The sequence below is a fragment of the Gallinula chloropus genome, assembly GCF_964237585.1.
Source record: "Gallinula chloropus genome assembly, chromosome: 20".
Classification (NCBI taxonomy): Eukaryota; Metazoa; Chordata; class Aves; order Gruiformes; family Rallidae; genus Gallinula; species Gallinula chloropus.
In genome coordinates, this window is record NC_140105.1 from 6945359 (window position 1) to 6963904 (window position 18546).

Below are 18546 nucleotides of genomic sequence, written 5' to 3' on the forward strand. Positions count from 1 at the left end.
GCAGCGACAAGTGGAAAACAAAGAAACAAGCAGAAGCAGGAAATACAGCAGCTCACTTGGCCCAGAGACTGGCAGCTCTGGGAAGAAGAAAGAATGGCACCTGATCTCTGGTGTAAGAGTATGAATGGAAGCCTCAGTCCTCCTGCAGATCCCTCAGCTCTGGGGCTTCTAAATGTGCCTCTCCAGGCAGTTTCTTAGGGGAAAGTTTTGTTGCAACACCAGCAGCAGAGCTGAGAGCTAGGAGAGGTGCCTGGCTCTCCCCAACAGGGTTTATGGGCTCCTGAGATAAGCTCTTGCTGCAGGGTGATTTACATTTCCAGGGTTTGGACATATTCCTGCCTCCTGGGGTAGCTCTTTACCTTCAGCAGAACCAATTTCTCTGCTTCATCAGGGAAGACCCACATCTTGCTTTTCCTTACTGGGCAGAAAGCAGGAGAGGGGACTGGGTGTTACGTAGACAAGGGCAGTGCTCCTCCAGCTGCCTGCCTTAATAGCAGGGGGGTTGCTGCCTTCAGCAAACACAGAATGGCTCCAGCCTGATGTATAATTCAAGCTCAGGCTGTTGGCATCTTTATTTGCAGTCTACAGTCAGTCTTATTTACTTCTCATTCAGCTGCATCAATGGATAACCCACCGCTGGCTGGGATACCCCTCACTGGAGCCCTGGCCAGCCCAAACCCAGGGCTGGTATAGCATTGCCACCCCAGCCCGGCCCAAAGAGCTTTTGCTCCCAGGCGTAGGGATCTCTCACTGCAAGGTCTGAATAAAGCTTGAGCACAGAACAGTCTGACAGTCCTGAAAGAAGTCAGCACTCTAAGGAAAATGGGTTTGTAGGTGATGCGAAGCTCTCACAGATTCACTCTGAAGCTGCTGAGCTTCTTAAAGTCTTCAAAACCTACTTTCTACTCTGGGGTCACAAAGGAGGCTGCAGTTCCTAGAAGGCAGCTTTGAGGTGGTTGAGGCTCCAGGAAAGCCATAGCATTAGCAAAAGTCCTGCCACAACGACTTGTAAAGTCAGGAGACTGAGCTCTGCAGTGCATTCACCTTCCCTGCAGGCCCCTGCCCCTGCTTCTGAGCTGGCCACCGCAGCAAGGAGCCATCCCATCAGTGAAGCTGAACTCTGTGGGCAACTTTTGTGCTCCTTTTTTTCCACCTTGGCCCTTCAGTCAAATTTTCCAAAGGCAACTTCATCTCAGGGGCCTTCTAGTAATAATGCCAAGCTGGCAGCAGCTAGACAAGGCAATGCACAGAGAGATTAGGAGGACAGCACATCCCTCAGAACATATATGGCACATCAAGCCAAAGTCCCATTGTCCATACAACCCCTGCCTCCCTGCTGGTCCCAGGAAAAGCTCAGAGATCTGCCCAGGCTAGAGTAGCAAAACCCCAAGCTCTGGATCAGAAGGTACTGGGGCCCTAAAAGCATTTCAGCATCTTGGTGGTCAGTCAGGTTTTTCTGGCAGCTAACCTATGTAACCACAGCCTTGGAAATTCAACCAAAAATTGAGCCCATGGCCTGAAAAGCAGTTTTGCATCAAGAACTCACACACCAGCAAGAGCACGTTTGTGGCAGTTGTTGCTGTAACGAGATCAGCCATTGCCTAGCTAATGACTGCTACACACCAAAACCCAACCAGAATACTGGGCTAGGGAGAAAATTAGATGTTTTTATCATCATCGTTACTAAAATGGAGACCTGTGAAGGATTACTTGTGTATTATGTCAAACTTCAAGTAAAGTGGGCCATTACTTGCCTCATTAATATTTCAAGTGTGTTTGAACACACCATGGCTTGTACATTACTTGGAAACAAATTCAGGTAGAAGGGAAAACATACCCAACCCCTGAATTTCATTAGGTAAGGAACACGTGGTACCCTAAGCCATCTTGAGATTCAGCCCAATAGTGTCAAAGACAAGAAATCCTGGTGCTCTACTTATAAATAAGGCAAAATTATCTATTCATTTAGGAAAAAGCAATCATGCTCACTTAGACACCCCAGACAAGCATATGAAAAGAAAAGTGGCTTTGAAGCTGCTCCTGATAGCAAGCCTAGACAGCTCCAGAAGAAAACTCCACAATCCAGGCTTTTATTTATTATTTTTTAAAGTATACATTAGAAAGCCTATTAAAGAAGTGGTGTGAATTGGCAATCCCTTGTTGCATAACAGTTTTGAATCCTGAAGAGCACATTAATGTGATACAGCTCATTTCGCCAGCACCCACGCACCTCAGTTGAAAACAATTCCCAGCTAAAGGTGTTCTTTATAAATCAGATATTAGCAGGGAACAAAGTAGAAGATACACCCCTATTGCTGTCCTGTTTGCCTCCAAATAGACCACGGCCTACCATTTTTGTAAAGATACAGGGTGGGAATGTTAACTTTCATTGGCAAGCTTTGAATTACTAATAATTAGTTTGAGAAGGTAAATAACAAGGCTTATTTTATTTGTTCATAATGTCACTGTGTGTTATTATGATCAAGGGCTGAACAAATAAGGGTTTCAGTCAAAAAAAATCTACCAGCACTCTCAGAAATCCAGTTCTACACCAGTCTCAAGACTTTCTTCTGAGTTTGGACAAGGCTGTAGGTAAACCAGAGAAAGAAAATAGTATCCTTGTACAGAGAGAAAGCACAAACTGAGTATTGCACCATCACCTGGAAGCACGAAACCCCATGTTCCCAGAGATGGCAGATGGAGCCCAACTTTCCTGAAAGCTAGTTTGCCTCCAGATAGGATTTTTCAGTGACTGACAGCGTAGCCCTGTCACAGAGCAGAGGTCAGGCAGCAACTCCCTCCACACACAGAGCCTGAAGAGACTTCCCCAAACCTGGGGAATTAGCTTCTTAGGAGATTTTTACTATTTTTTTTAAATTATCTTTTCTTCTTATGGCTGCCATTAATGGGTGATGAGCAGCATCAAGCTGCAGCCTGATGATTAGGTGAAAACTGAAAATCCCAACTGTAGCACAAGCTTTACTGCAGTGGAAGATGGATAGAGGAATTAGTAGCCGAGTGGTTTATCCACTCAGGGGTTTACCACCTGATTACAGTATTCTCTGGTTGAGGGTTGGAGAAACTCATTTTTAATCAAAGTCTGCCTCACCAGGACCATAATTATTTTCTCTGGCACATCTCTTCTGCCCTTCTCCTGCTTAGGGAGCAAGCTATCTCATTTTTATCCACACGTGGTCTGTATACACATGTCAAGAGAGCTTTTATTTGTGTGAAGACAGGAACACAAAAATATGGCTTTTAAAGCTTGCAAAAAGCAGCTTTCACTTCCCTTGAAGCCCTTCACATCAACAAACCCTCTTCCCTTCCACAGGCCCGTGACACAGTTCAGCACAGAGAGGTCCCCAGCTCCCCAAACAATCCACACAAGGCCACAAGACGCAGGGTTTGCCACCCAGTTTAAGGTGCTTGTTTTACCCCTGAGCAAGCAGCTCACCTGGGGATGCTCAGGCTACAGCCCCAGCAGGGTCTCCAGGGGTCCTGGCCATAGCAAGAACTTCTGCTGATGCCTGAAGAGGCTTCTGAGAAAAGCAGGTTACAGGGTGAGATACGTAGGGAGACAAACTTCACTTGGAAGACAAACTTCACTTGGAAAGCAGCAACACTAGAGCAGAGAAACCTCTTACCTTCCTCCTCTTCCTTCAGCAAGGCAGGACTGCTGCAGCTCTGCCCAGCCAGAGCAGAAACCCTCCACAGGTGCTGCAGCCCATTTATAGCCCACCACCTCCCACCATTCATCCCAAATTAAAGGGGCCAAAACCCCCTGGAACTCAAAAGCAGACACAGCTGCTCATGGCAGGCATCCATCCATCCATCCATCCATCCATCCATCCATCCATCCATCCATCCATCCATCAGTCCAGGGAACCACAGAGGGGAGGCTGCCAGCCCTGAGCCAGGACACACTCAGAGCTTTGCTCAGGGCTGGGGGGATGTCCTGCCTTTGCTTTGCCCTTTCTGGCTAAAGAGGCCCACTGCTGCAGGTGCTGCAGCCTCAGCCCTCAGCAGAGCCCGTGGGGCAAAGCTGCTTGTGGGGAAGCCCTGCACAGATGTGCTGCAAAAGAACCCCCAAACCAGAGCAGAAAACAGGCAGTGTCCTCCTGCCCCCATCGCAGTACTGCCTCTTGCACAGGCTGCATTGGGGTGAGCTCTGTCTCTCTGCTCTCAGATGTGTTTTGGGTGCTTCTACCCAAGAACCTTTCCAAAACAGCATCACCGAGAAATGTCTTAACCTGAAAGGTTTTATTATGTCCTGATTTGCCCGGTTCTTTCCTATTCCCCGGGCTCGGGGTGCAGATTCCTCCCCATGTCCCGTACCACCCCCCCCCCCCACACACACACACACTCCTTCCCCACCATGCAGGAGAACTGAGAAATTCAACTCTAAACTTTGAGTAACATCACGGTGACTTGTGCCGGGCACTCAAAGCAAGCTCGTCTGCCACCTTCTGTTCCTGGAAGGATATAACTCCCCATGAAGAGTATTTTCCCATTTTTCTTTGGGCAGGGCCCTAGGCAGGGATCAGTGAGAGGAATTTTTGTGGTTAGGCGCTGATTTCTGGCCCCCACACTCCCTGCACCGGACCCAGGGGCACAGCCACAGCACATGAGCAAAAAGTACTTGCCTTTCAGGGCTCATTTATGAACAGAAGGAGACAGATAAATGATGGGTGCCATGGCTTCCAGCATGTGTGCCAAGAGGCATTTCCCCCAGGTCCATATGATGCCTCTGGAGATTTCCTTCCAGAGGAAGCCCGGGCTGGTTGTGCAGTATGGCGATGCAAAATGACAGCTGCACATGGCCGTATGGCTGAAAACTCAGTTGCCTTCAGCCATATTGATGAATCACGATGTTTGCTTCGTGATGGACTTGCTTAACCAGGCAGGAATAGCCTGGGGTATCCAGGGAAGCTGCCTTACCTTTGTGGATGGGATGGGAGCTGCAGCCCAGAAAGCTGCTTGGCACAGCTCTGCGACCCCTCCTGGGAAGGGAACAGGGAGACTGGATACAGGCACAGGAAAGCAAAACCCAAAGTGGCATTTTCCCTGTCCTCAGACTTGTGACTGAAGGGATAATTGAGAAAAATAATCAAGAACAATGACTGCTCGACAATGGTGGTAAATTAGGTTGATACTCTCAATGCTCCTCAATTAGTCTGTACAAATGCTAATTGGAATAGTTCCTTTCAGTCAGCACAAATCTCAAAACCCGAGATAGTTTTTTTTTCCCTTTCTGCAAGCCATCTGTCATGCTAATGTATCTTATTGCTGAGAGTTGATGCTTATTTTTTCCTTCAGCACCATTACAAAGCGAGTGCTGTGTTTCTCCCCAGCCCAGCCCTGGGCTCCTCCATGGATGATGGTTTCTGTACAGAAAGCAGCAGCCTTCCCCACAGCCCGAGAGCTGTGTGCTGCTAAGCGCTGCATGGGGGTTATTAATATTAAAGGAACCAGGTGCCCTCCCGGAGCAGGGCCCTGCATATCTTGGAACTGCTCTGAAGGGCAGTTGAAATGAAGGTTCTTGGATGATGCTTCTCTTTTCTGGGGATTGATTTTTCCTGATACCTGTGGCTGCATCTCAAGGTGCATTTAATGATTCATTCCCTTTAATAATGTAAGCAGATACTGAGGAGGTCTTTGGCTTCCTGACATAGGCTCATTTAATAATAAAAATTATTTTAATTTGCTTTCTTTTCAAAATAATAACAGGAAAACTCAGGAGGATTCTTCATCTCGACACATCTTTAGTTTACAAGGGATTTTTTTAGCTCTCCTCCTGCCATGCTCTGGTCCTCAGTGAGCTGCTGGGGCATGTGAGAGGATGTGCTCATCTGCCCTGGTACATGATGGACATTTTCTGTCCTATCTCCCTTCCTCCAGCCGGTCAGGGAATGCAGTCAGGTTGTTTCTCCTGACCCTCCTGTCCACGTTTAAGTGGGAGCAGCCCGTTTTCAGCTGCCCAGTGTTGCAGTCTGGCTGATTCAAGGCAGCTTTTATTAGGGCAGTGTTTACTAAGGGGTCAATTCTGTCCACACCAGGGGCATTCAATTCTTATCAGCAAAAATCCATGTGTTATGTGTGGCTGTATCCCCGAGGTAGTTGCAGAGGTCATGCAAATCAAAGTTCAGCTGCCAGAAATCATGCCAAAGAGGTATATATTGACACATCTCTTTCACCAGAATAAAACCTGCTCCATTATTGTATGATAAAGATCCTTTCCTGGAGCTATGGACCCAGGGAAGGGCTGGCAGGTTCTTTCCCTTTTGGGGCATCTGCCCCCATTCTGCTCTCCTGTATCCACCAGTGTGAACACTGAGCATCCCTGATGTCTAGGCAAAGGCAGGAGTTTGGTACCCTCCCTTGAATGCCATAAAAGGGTGGTACCCTTTCCTTGAATGCCATAAAAGCAGCATTTCAACAGAACAGAAAGGCAAGGTACAGTCAAGTCTTCAGTAATCGCATGTGACAGCATCTGGCGGCTGTAGCCTGACACCTGCAGTCAGCATGTCATCCAGGGTTTCCTGCCAGACCCAGGGCTCAGAGCCACCCATGAGCAGAAAATACAGGACAAAATCAATTATTCAGCCCCAAGATGCCCTCCACAGTGTGCAGGACAGGAGGGCTGGGGAGACACACTGGGTGTGGTGAGACCACCCATGCAGCGGGTTCTCATGCTCACAGGAATGCTTTTACCTGGGAGTTTGCTGCTACATATTTGCCTCTGTTTTCCAGAAAGTTCCTGTACTTTCTTTTCTACCACCCCCCAGCACAGGGCTGGGTGCTCTCCCCCTGCTCCTCCATGCTGGTTTAAGTGGCTCCTTTGCTTCTGTGCTTTCTGCTTCCTTTATCTAAACCCAAACTCTTGTTTGGCTTTCTCTGCTTGAAGGTGCTCTATTTCCCCCATCACGGTACTACTTAAGTGGCACTTCAGAGGTTCTTCCTTCTGCCATAAAGCCTTTTCATAGTGTATTCCCATTCACAGCATTTTCCCTGTCTGCTGAGAATTCATAAAACTTTCAGCTTTTTTTTTTTTTAACCCTTCCTCCCTTCCAAAACCGTGTTTGTGTCTCCAGCCTTCAATGCTGACTGTGCACACTTCTGTATCCGTAACTTTGCACGACTGTCGACCTGCCAGCCTCACTCTGCACCTTTTGAACCTCCAAGCTGTTTCGATAAGAGACACAAGCTGGTGCTATATCAGAGTGCTACAAAGTCACCACAACTAGCTGGATGAAAGAAGATGAGGATGTTAACGCCCTTCCCGGAGGAAGGATCATTATGCGAATGAATATCCACCAGACATCAGAGAACCCACCACAGATCACAGGGCCATCAGAAGCCAGTCTCAGGTTGTTACTTCACTGCTTGTCAAAGTGTTAGTTTCCCTCGCAAAGTTTTTCACATCCCTCCAGCAGCCCCGGGGTTTTCTGCTGGCTCAGCAACACGTCTGGCTTAGATCTGAGCAAGAGCCTCTGCTAGATGCTGTGCTGCAGCACCAACGCGGATGTGCTGCGAGATGGTGATGGTGATGGTGTTACTTCCTCTTCGGTCACTGCTTGATCCCAGGGCTGTCACTCCAGCTGAATGACTTCCCATTTCTGTGCCTGTGTTGCTCCAGCCACACGCTGGGATGTTGCTCTGGGAGCAGGTGTCCCTGGGGTGGGACAGGGGATGTTAATCCCGATGTTGCCGAGTCTGGTACAGGTATTTTTCAGCCCATTTTACCCCGGTCTTTTCTGTTAGGGGTTTCTTTAAAAAATACTCTTGTTCTGGCAAAATCCTATTAGTGGATGGGAGATACACCTGGAGTGAGAACTGAGCTCTGCTTGAACAAACTTCTCGCGGAGGAGCACAGGACCGAAGCACAGCCCCCCCGCGATCCCCCAGGATTCCCAGCCTCTCTGCCAGCAGCCTCCGTGCCCAGAGATTACCAGCGGGGCTCAGCGACGCTGAAGAGCCTGGACAGGATCGCTGGAGATGGAAAAAGCGATTCCTAGGATGTGCTCCCAGCCTTCCCGGGCTGCTGTTTCACCGTGGGAGCAGGAGAGGGTGCTGCGAAACCAGCGGCGGGGCTGCGGCTGCCCGGACCGGCTGCAAGGAGCGGAGCCACGGACACGGACACAGCCCCAGCCCGCCCCCCCCCCCGCCCTCCCAAACAGCCGTTTCCAACTAAGGGCCGGGGGGAAAGGTTAAAAAGCCTGGCTGCGACAGAGCGCGAGCTCAGGGCTCCACACGCTCATTCCACAATATTTTAATGCGGAGGGAAAAAATAAAAAGATGAAAGCGTTTGTCAAACCACATCTTAAATCCCCTGGGCTTAAGCCTTCCTGGCTCCAGGATTAATGATGAACTTTACAGCCTCTTGTGTCTTACATGACTGGAGAGCATATGGGGATTCTTCTCTACCTGTTATTTAATTATTGGTCACTACCTGGACCAGATGCAAGTGCTGGGGCGTGCAGTAGTGTTACTCCAGGCAGGCAGGAGGTCCCCTTCGGGCTGCTACCCAGTGATGTGCTGCTCCCCTTGTCCCAGCAGCAATGGCATCTCTCAGCTGGGCACTTGGTACCCAGGTACCCTGGTGCAGTTTGCAAAGGGAGGCCAAACGTTGCAGATTCTCAGTGCTGAAAAGCATTGTAATGCAGGCAGGGAGTACAGAGATACTGCTGACAACCTATTTTGTCCCTGGAAACCCAGCTGCTGGTGAGTCCATGGGCAGCGAGATGTGTTGGACAGGGGCAGGCAGGAGACTCTGCTGAGACCAGCGGGGAGACAAGTTTCATACCAGCTTTTGCTGCAGCTCCTTGCACAAAACCTGTTGGAAGCAAGAAATCCTTTGGGGTTTTAGGACAGAGATGCCCTGGCAGTAGTAGTTCAGTGATGCTGGGTCCTGTCACACAGCCCTCTCTGATATGTGCACTGCAAAATGCTTTAACAAGTGTTTCTCTTTGCCACTTGGAGCCGCTGAGCAGTGATTAGGAGGCTGCAAGCACAAACAGAGCTGCCAGTGCAGGACTGGTCTCCTTGAGTTAGTTACTACGGCCTCATCCTGGCTGCTCTTAAATATTTCAGTCCTTGGGGCTTCCCTCAGCCTTGTTAATGAAGGTCCCTCACGTCCCTGCCAGTGAGTGCTCGCCACTGGTGCAGATCTCACATTGACTGTGGGGAGTGCGACCTGCCAGGCAGGCGGTGACGTGGGCTGTGGGCATTCTGCATCCATTTGGATGGTGAATATTTGATGTGATGAGCGCTGCAGCTGGGATGCCACAGAAGCCACCGGTCTTCCTGTGGCTGCTTCTGAGCCTTGCTGCATGCTCAGGACATGGTGAGCAGCCAGAGAGCCTTAATGCCAGCATCACTGCAGGGCTGAGGCAGAGACAAGGAACTTCAACTTCTCTTTAACAGTTGCAAGTTTTGGTTGAATTTTGTGCCATTTTGGCCTCATACAACCCATCATCGTCTGCATCTGCTGGCTGTCTTCTTGTGTCTGACCTTCTGTCCTGTGACCCATGGTCTTCCCAGCATCCCTCTGATGTTGTAAACAGAAAGTGTTTTATTTCAATTTGATTATAAGTGATGAAAAATGTTGTCTCCATTACTGAGAGAGTAGGAAATAGGACTGTACTTCCTAAGGGCTTTTTACCCTTCTGCCCTTCCCACGGGTCACCCCGCTGATGGAAAGCCATTGCCCCTGGCGCAGGCTGTGGAGATGCCTTCTACCCGTAGGGGTGCTGTGGGCAGATGGAGGGACGCGTGTGCTCCTTCCACTCCTGGGGACGCACTTGGAGATGCAGAATGAAATCGCTTTAAATGAAATAGGCTGGAAGAGGCGGTGATGGAGAAAACCCCCTCAGGGAGAAGCCCACAATATTGCAGGTTAGAGACCAGCCAAAGGTCACAAAAGACAGTTAGAGGCTTGGCTGGTCGAAGTACATGTTGAATTAATGACCTCACCTTCAAGTCTCCCAGTCTGAAGGTCTCCCAGCCTCACTAGGACAGTGAAAGACAACAGTACATGAATTTCATGTGCCAATCTTTTAATTAATTTGCCTAAACAGGCTCTTACCATTCCAAGTTTTAATTGTTACTCTGAGCTAAATTAAATCTAATTTATTTTTCAAGCATTTTTCCTGACATCTTAAAAAAACCCAACCAAATCAACTCCAAAGACCCTCAAGCAAATAGGACAGGTTGACTGATCTATTTTCACAATACTTTAAAGTGCATTTAATCTTCCCAGCCTCTTGTCCCCTGCACAGTTCCAGCATGGAGCAGGAAAACAACTGACCCTTGCTGGCTAGAAAAGGGTGTTGTACACAGAAAGGACCATTCCACCCCCAACACAACGAGAAATAATCAACTACATAAAAACCCCCAGGTGAATGGCATCACCTGGAACAAGGACAGATCTGGTCAAAGTGGGGAAAGAATTTCTTCCACCCCCCATTAGTGACCCACAGATGTCTGCAGAGGAGGCACTGGCCAGAGCCCAGCCTTGGTGCAGCTGAGGCTGGGCTTGATGCTGTGAAACCCTCCTTGCATACCCCTCTTTATGAGTTTGGGGCATCACTTTCCTGCCTGCTTTCTCAAACAAAGCCCAGCTGGACCTAGTCCCATTTTTTTTGGGTCTTATTACAAATGAAACATCAGGAAGATAGGAAAATGTGGTAGAAAGCCCCATTCTTTCTAGCTCATTTTTTCCCCATCTGTCTCTGTTTCTGGCTCCTCATTTTTCTGGCGGTGCAGGTCCCTAAGACAGCCCTGACATCCCTCTTATAGCAGTTTCTATAAGCAGCTCCATTTTCCATTGCAGCGATAACACACAGCCCCACACCGAGGAGGGAGCATCCTGCCAAGAGCAGCTCAGTGCTAATCACCATGCAGTGCAAGCAAAATGTTAAACCTCCAGAAAAAAGCATTATTAATGATCAGTATGCATACTAAGGGCAACACATTGCACCCAAAGTACCAACGTGCCAATCAAGAATATATTTAATGGTTTATAAATAGGGAAGCTGAGACAGGCAAACTGTTCTCTGTGGGTCACTGCATGGAGTTGTACTGTAGGGTGACCTCAGCCTCATTGGAAGCAGCTCTAATTTGACCCAAAATATTGTACTGGGTCAAATGAGAAAGTGGATGTTGCTGCTGACATGCACTTTATGTACACATCACGACCAACGGCTTCCTCAGCGTACTTCAGTGCCTCCTCTTCTCCCCTCCTGCAAAGCAATTCCCAGCTTGCTCAAGAGCCTTTTGAGAACGATAGTTGGTAACACAGGCTTAGAAAAATGCAAATATGCCAGAGCTGATGAGGGCTGGGAAAGGGGGGAGAAAAGAAAAAGCCCCCAGGAGTGTGGAGGTGGCAGTGTTATAATCTCAGGCTGTCATCGGTGCAACGTTATTAAACAACTCCTCAAAATAGCAGCCATAATTATTCCTATATGGAGCTCAATCTGGTGAGCTTTAAGCGCTCTCACTCCCCCCCTACTTCGCTCGGATTTTCTGCTCCCACACTGGTGGTTCAGGCCCCTTGCCCCCAGCCAAGGAGATAGAGAGGTGCTGGGCACAGGGCCATACCCCTGGGGACCCCAAAATCAACCCTGGCCCAGGCCTCAGCTCTGTTGACATGAACGTGGGTTTTATTGCATTTTTAATTGTAAAAATGTATTTACATGAATAAAATACAGCTCAGTTGGGGATATGACCTACTTCTTATGGAAAGATAAAACAACTGTAGGTTTGTGGTTTTATTTCTTGTATTTCAGCTGTTCTATGCCAGGCAGAGATGCTGAAGCAGATCAATAGGAAACCCACAACTGCCTGGCTGCTTTTTCTGCAAATAATCACGTTCTGATTGAAGTGACGGGGAGCTGCTGCGTTCCTGTGATGAAGCCTTTAACCTTCAGATCAGTAGAACAGTTTTGACAGTACATAATTTATATGGAAATAAATAATTTGACGGGGATTTTACATGTACATGTTCTGCACTGCTAGAGAGACCTTCTCTGCTTATATAAATTATGAATACTGCTACTAAATTATACATAATCCTATTGTCCTGGACAAACACGGTCATCCCAAAGTTCGTTAAGCACCAGTAGGAGCTGGGGATGCTCTCTCAAGAAACAGACCCTGTAATTCCCACTAAAATAAAACACAACCTGCTTTTCAAGGGTAAATAAGAGCTTTCAGTCAGATATCTGGACTTGCCTAGTGTTGAAGCAAGGCAGCTTTAAAAGCCATATTATTTCAATGTAAGACGTTGGCTGGGCACAATGCTGCCCCACAAGAGGGATGTCTCACTTATCCCTCACTTTGAAGAGCCAAGCTGGAGACAGATTAAACCAGCATTAAGGCCCACACACCACTCAGTTATGCTAAACCTAAATACCATAGATTTACTTATTAAGTATAGAGAAATGAGCAGGATCTGACCTGCACTGACATGACAGCACACTGAGGCGTAAATCGCTGCTGCTCTCTGCTTGTGTGCGTGACACTTCATGCCCCTCCAGGCTTCGGGACCCTCCCATTTCCCCGCAGAGGTGCAGTCACCACGCTCACCTCCAGAGAAGCTGAGTGACATTTCGGTACTTATTCCAATTAGCTGTTATTAATTAAATAACACCTTTCAGCTTTCTCAGCAGACTTTCCCCCTGAAGTTGCAGCAGGAAGCTGGTGCGTGTCAAGATGCCAGGCAGATGCCAGAACCTCAGGGTTATATTTTCGGGAACACGTACCTCATTAAAGATGCTATCACTGTGGGAAAAGGAGAAATTTATGGTCATGGCTCTTTACTATCTCCTCTTTTGTGCCTTCCAGCTTCTCCATCACCAAAGCCTGCTACCAGGTGCTTTTAAACATGCCCACAAAGACAGCTCATGCTCAGCCGAGCGCTTTGCTCAGGCTTCATTTTGGCTCCGAGGTGGATCCTGCCGGAGTCCAAGGGATTTCAACATGTGCCTACGCAGGTTGTTGATTAGCAACAGAGAGCTGAATCTCAGGTCTGGGGATTCATCTACATGCAGATTTACAGGTGCTTGATGGTAGTTGAGACTAATTCAGCTAATATGGACTTATCTCTGAAGCAAGTTGTTAAAACAGAGCCCAGCCACGCTGGCTGACGCAGCCCTCGGAGCAGCCAGAGCTGCACCAGGCTCCACTGAAGCAGCTGCTGATCTGAGCGGGTCCAAGTCATCAAACACCTTTGCTGCCCCCCAGACACATGTGGCTTTGCCTCAGAAAAATGAATTCACACTGCCCTAATGTTGGAGATTAAAAGCAGCTGCATCTCATCACAGCCAGGAGATTTATCAGGAGCCGATGACACAAATGATGGTGTGTTGGGGAATAACCTTGAATGCCAGAGCTGTGTATTCTCAAGGTGTATTAATCACAATTTCCATGTGAATACTTCTCCCTTCACTTGGAATGGAGGAGGGGGTGAGGCTTGGGGATTTCTGAGGTGGTCTGACTTAAAATGCCAGACAGAGCCTGCAGAACACCACGCTACAAACTGCTCAGCACTTGGAAACACCCAGCGAGAGCCAACGTGTTCTTCAAATACAGCCCCTGGGAGAGGAATCTGGCAACACAGTGGAGTGGGGCTAATCTTTTGCTTGAAATACCTTCCTGTGTTGCAAACTGTAACTGTAATAACAAAAAAAGAGCCTTTCGCCTACTGAAGGCTGAATTGGCCAGAGGCTCAAGGATGAAGTGGTGTGAAAACAAGGAGCTTGGCACGGTGAAGCTACACACTTACCACAGTTCCTGCAGTGATGGGCACCAGGCTACAGGACAGCAATGCTGGCAGCATCATCTCCTCTCCATCCATCCATGTATGCTTTAACTAGTTTCATTTGTGGAACTAGCCAGCACTGACTGACGAAAGGCCCTTCCACACATCACCCGTAGGGACATGGTAGTTTATCAGCATATGGGGAACTGCAGAGCCTGTCACCAAAACCAGCATGACCCAGGGAACATATTTTACACATATTTTGCAGCCATGGGGAGGGCCAGGCAATGAGCAGTCCCACACCACCCAGAGCAACCTCTACGTTCCTTTTGAGGAGATACACAGGGTAATCACTGCAGCCATTGTGTGCCCATCATGGCCACTGAACACCAAGATCACCACAATCCAAAATCTAAGGTGTATAAAACTGTACATGAAGTTAAAACAAAGAGGCATCTCTTCCCTTTCCATAACCTGCTGTATCCATGGGAACAGGTTGCAGTTTGATATCTACACAGTATCACTATCTACACAATAGTGATGGACAGAAACCTCATAGTACATGGAGAAAAGGCCAGCTGAGCACACCAGGCATGTGAGGTGGCACCCACTGGACATCTGGGGTGCTGGGGACACGCTGCTCTGTGCCTGCAGTGTCACAGCTTTAACATGCCCAACTGCAGCACGGCCAATTTGCAGGCAGAGGAGTTAAAGAGCTGATGTGGTTCGTAGGAGAGGAGAGATGGCTGAGCAGCCTGACCCACATAGCAAGGGATGTCACAGCAGGGTGAAGGAGACTTCACCAGGAGGCCCTAAAACTGGACAAGAGACACAAGGAGGAAAGTGCTGGGTTATTTCTAGTAGATGTGAACACCAGAGGAGAAAGTAAATAAATAAGTTTCAGAATGAAGGGAAAAGAAGAAGAAATCTCTCAGCTACTTCTCATTAGTGGGGGAGTATTCACTTGGGTGAACATTTTGCCTGGTCACACAGCATCCCCACCACGGGCACGCTGGTTCTGCACAGCTAACAAGCTACCAACCACAGGAATCAGGCTATTTAATGTCTTAGCACACCCTGAACAGCCCATGGGGCTGACTCACATTTGGGAAGATGGATACACAAGGCTGACAAATGGCATCAATAACCCAACACCAGGACTGGCGAGCAGAGTGCTGTGCAGTAGGTACCCCCAAACCGTGCACACTGTGCCCGAGGCAGCTCCTTGCCCTGTCACAGCAACATGCAGGTGAAACTTCACCCTAAGAAAAGGCCTTTTAGTCTTGTCTGCCCAAAGCCAATGAAAGGGCACAGGTCTTAGTCCCATCTCCAGAGGAGGCACCAGGAAGGTTCATTTGTTCCTGTTGTTACAGGATTTACTCTTCCCCTCCCCACACAAACATCAGCTCCAAACCATCCTCCTGAGCAAGAGCAGGACCAGGTTACCCCAAAACACCTACCCACACCTCAACTCACCACAGCAGCAGCTTCACCAGCAGCCAAAACAGCTCAACAGCACTCTTGGTCTGCATCCAGAGAGGGTTACTACCCAGAAGGAGCTCTTACCTCACCTTAACCTGCCCAGTGGCTCACCACATCCACCAGCAACATAGGTGCAAGCAGAGTAACACTGAAGAGCATTGCAGCTATGGCTTTATGCAGATTTATATATATATATAAAATGGCATTTTTCTATTGGGCAAGAAAGGGCTTTGGAACCACAACCTACCCCAGCAGCAACTGAGGGAAAACTTGACCCAGCACACCCTTATCACTCCTGGTTACTTAATTACTGCTCATGATTGGTCTTTAATTACCCTCTTGCATCCTTACCTCATCATCTAATAAGGGTTTTCAGGACATTCCTATGGGGCAAATGGGGCCCATTCTCACCAGGGCCCCATCACACCTGGGGTAAGGGTGCAAGGAGGAGGGCATGTCCCAGGGGTGGGAGTGAGGAGCTCTCCCACCTGACAGAGAGGAGCCTTCATGTCCCTCCAGCTACAGGATGCAAAATGCCTCCCTAGGCTTACAGAAAGGTGGGTTGATTTAAAAAAACCTTAAGCAGAGGATGAAGGTGGCTCCCAGTAGGAGTGTCAGGCATGTGATTACCTTCTAGCAGGCCCTGAACTGCTTGGCTTGGCCCATGAGGCAAAGTCATGCAGAATTTGTGGCAGGAGAAAGACCAACGGAGGCAACTGAACAGTGTTCTTCAGGGAGTACGTGACATAACAGAGATTAAGGTGAGGTTAAGCCATGCCAGACAACTAGGAGAGATGTTGAAGTCATGAGTAGGTGTCCAAAGAGGGGGATACATTTATTTATGGAGCATTTATTGCTGTGGAAAACATCAGCCATGGGCTGATGCTCAGGGGAGAAGGACCTCACAGGGTGACTGGGCTCTGCAGCTTGCTCCACCACCATGCCTATGCCATGCTCGTGTCTCTGTGCCTCAGAGGCTCTGGATAAGTTTCTGAACAGCTGATGAAAGTGTGACACTTGCATTCAGAGGCCCACAGCCATCAATGCTGAGATCTGCTGCCGTACCAGGCACAGTTAGAGAGAGGGACAGCAATACCACCCCATAGCACAACCATGGTGACCTGTATGTCACCAAGCACCACATTTTCCAGCCCCAAACTACCATTTGCTGAACCAACAGCACTTCTTTTGACAGACTTCTTTTGGCAGTCCTGCTCTCATGAAGGGCTCGTGCTCACTGAGTGAACGTGCAAACGCCCAGGCTCACAATGCAGCCACATGATGACAATCTCTCCAATGAATTAAAATAATTACTTTTCTAATTTGCCCCTAGACTCTGCAAAACCTTCTGGGGCCTTGAGGAAAGCGTGAAGGGTTTTTTTTTTCACATCTTCTGCTTATGTAGGCAGACATTTTAATTTATAAAATGAATAATTCTGTCTTTAATTAGTACAAAGGAAAATTCCACTTGGGGCCAGGGATGTCTCACGATGCTGCACAGGATTAACTGCACCAAACAACTCCCCAGCGTGGAGGGACACAGCTGTGGGGGACAGACAGCCCTTATGCCTCTGAGCACCGGTGATTCTGGTGATCCCAAAGGCCTCCCTTCCAAGGAGAATGGAGAACATAAAGGATCCATCAAGGCGAAGATGCAAAGGCAACTGTCTTTGAGCCACCAGCAACCACTAACTTCAAGTTCAGCAAACTGGACCAGGCTCTGGGAAATGCAACATCATTGCTTGTGAACCCCAGAGCTTTCCTGGAACCTCATTCACACCACACACAGAGGAAAGCTAATGCTTTATCTGCCTGGGGTGAACAGATGAAGACTAACAGGCACTGGGAGGTGGGACTGGGTTGTGCTTTAATGCCTGAACCTTCCCAGCAGCAAACCTGTCACATAGCACTGACAAACTGGCCCTGAGAATGAGGAAACAGAGGTTTGAGAGTTAAGGGTGAATACAACTGTGCCTGCTAAAAAAGGGCTTGGGTTTAGAACTTGGCAAACGAGGAGCCTGTGATACCAGCTGTACCCTAGATATACGTTACTTGCTTATCTGAAGGAGCCAGAGAGGAAATAATCCATCCTGAGATTTGGCTGGATATACAGCAGCGATGGCCCGCGGGACGGGCGGCTGAGTTGGTGCAGACAGTGGTGCTGTGCCAGGACCTGGGCCCTACTTTGGAGTAGTTTATAAACAACAAACCAATAACTAATAATAAATAGTAAAGAATAACAAAGAGGTGCAACATCCATCACAGGGTAAGCTACAAATGAGGTTAAAAGCGCATATATATCCTATGTGTTTTAATGACAGTGAGACAAAACACACTCAGACATACTAAGGGTCCCTGAAGGGGTCTGTTTTGCAGAAAGGAAAATTCAGAAAGGTTTAAAGCAGGGAGAACAGCAATATGGTTTGGATGAAGCTTTCCCCTTTGAGGTGAGAAGCCCACGGCTTGCACAGGCACACAGGAGGGAGCACAGTCCTTCCTTCTCCATCAGAGTGACACTTTCACCCTGGCAGCTGTCTAAGACCAAAAGTGCCAAAGCCTCACGTGAAATGTTAAAACTTAAAACCCCCAAACAAGGTTTATACACACACAGTAAAAGCAGCCAAAACACCGTTCTTTTGCCAAAATGAAATATGAGCCAACCACAGTGGGCTTGTGCCATTAATTTCAGGTACATCACTTTACACCCGTTTGGGATCTCGCCTTTCACTGAAATAACTTGTACTTCTGGCCACAATTTCCCCTAAATCCTGCACCTAACATTGCCTATGGGAAGGCTTTAGGTAGTTTCCCACTCGATACAGCACGGAAATCCTCCCAGTTACTCCTCAGACCTCCAGTCTATGGGATGATGGAGGAAATGTGGGCACCTGAGCCACCCCAGTAGCCCAGAGAACACAGGGCTGCAGTGCCCCCAGCCTCACATGGGATGTTTAAGCCACAGTTTGTGAGTGGTCACAGAGAAACAGCAACCCACTCGTGTCTAAGCCTGCTGAGGTATAGTGGAGAAAGATGGCTATTTCCCATTACAGCCAGCTTAAAAGTGGCATCCAGCAACCAGTGAGCTCGATCAGTAAATATTGAATTGAGACCAAATTTATGTATTTCTAATGATGGTTATTTCTTGGGAATTTACACAAATCTTTCATGCCTGCTGGTGCTTAGGCCAGTAAGTCTAAAATTAAATGATACGGTCAAATGCACAAACTTTTGCAGCCTACCTAAACAAACAAAAAAAGGACACTTTCTTTTCCTTAGTTTTATTCTATTTTCTTTTTTCAGCTCTT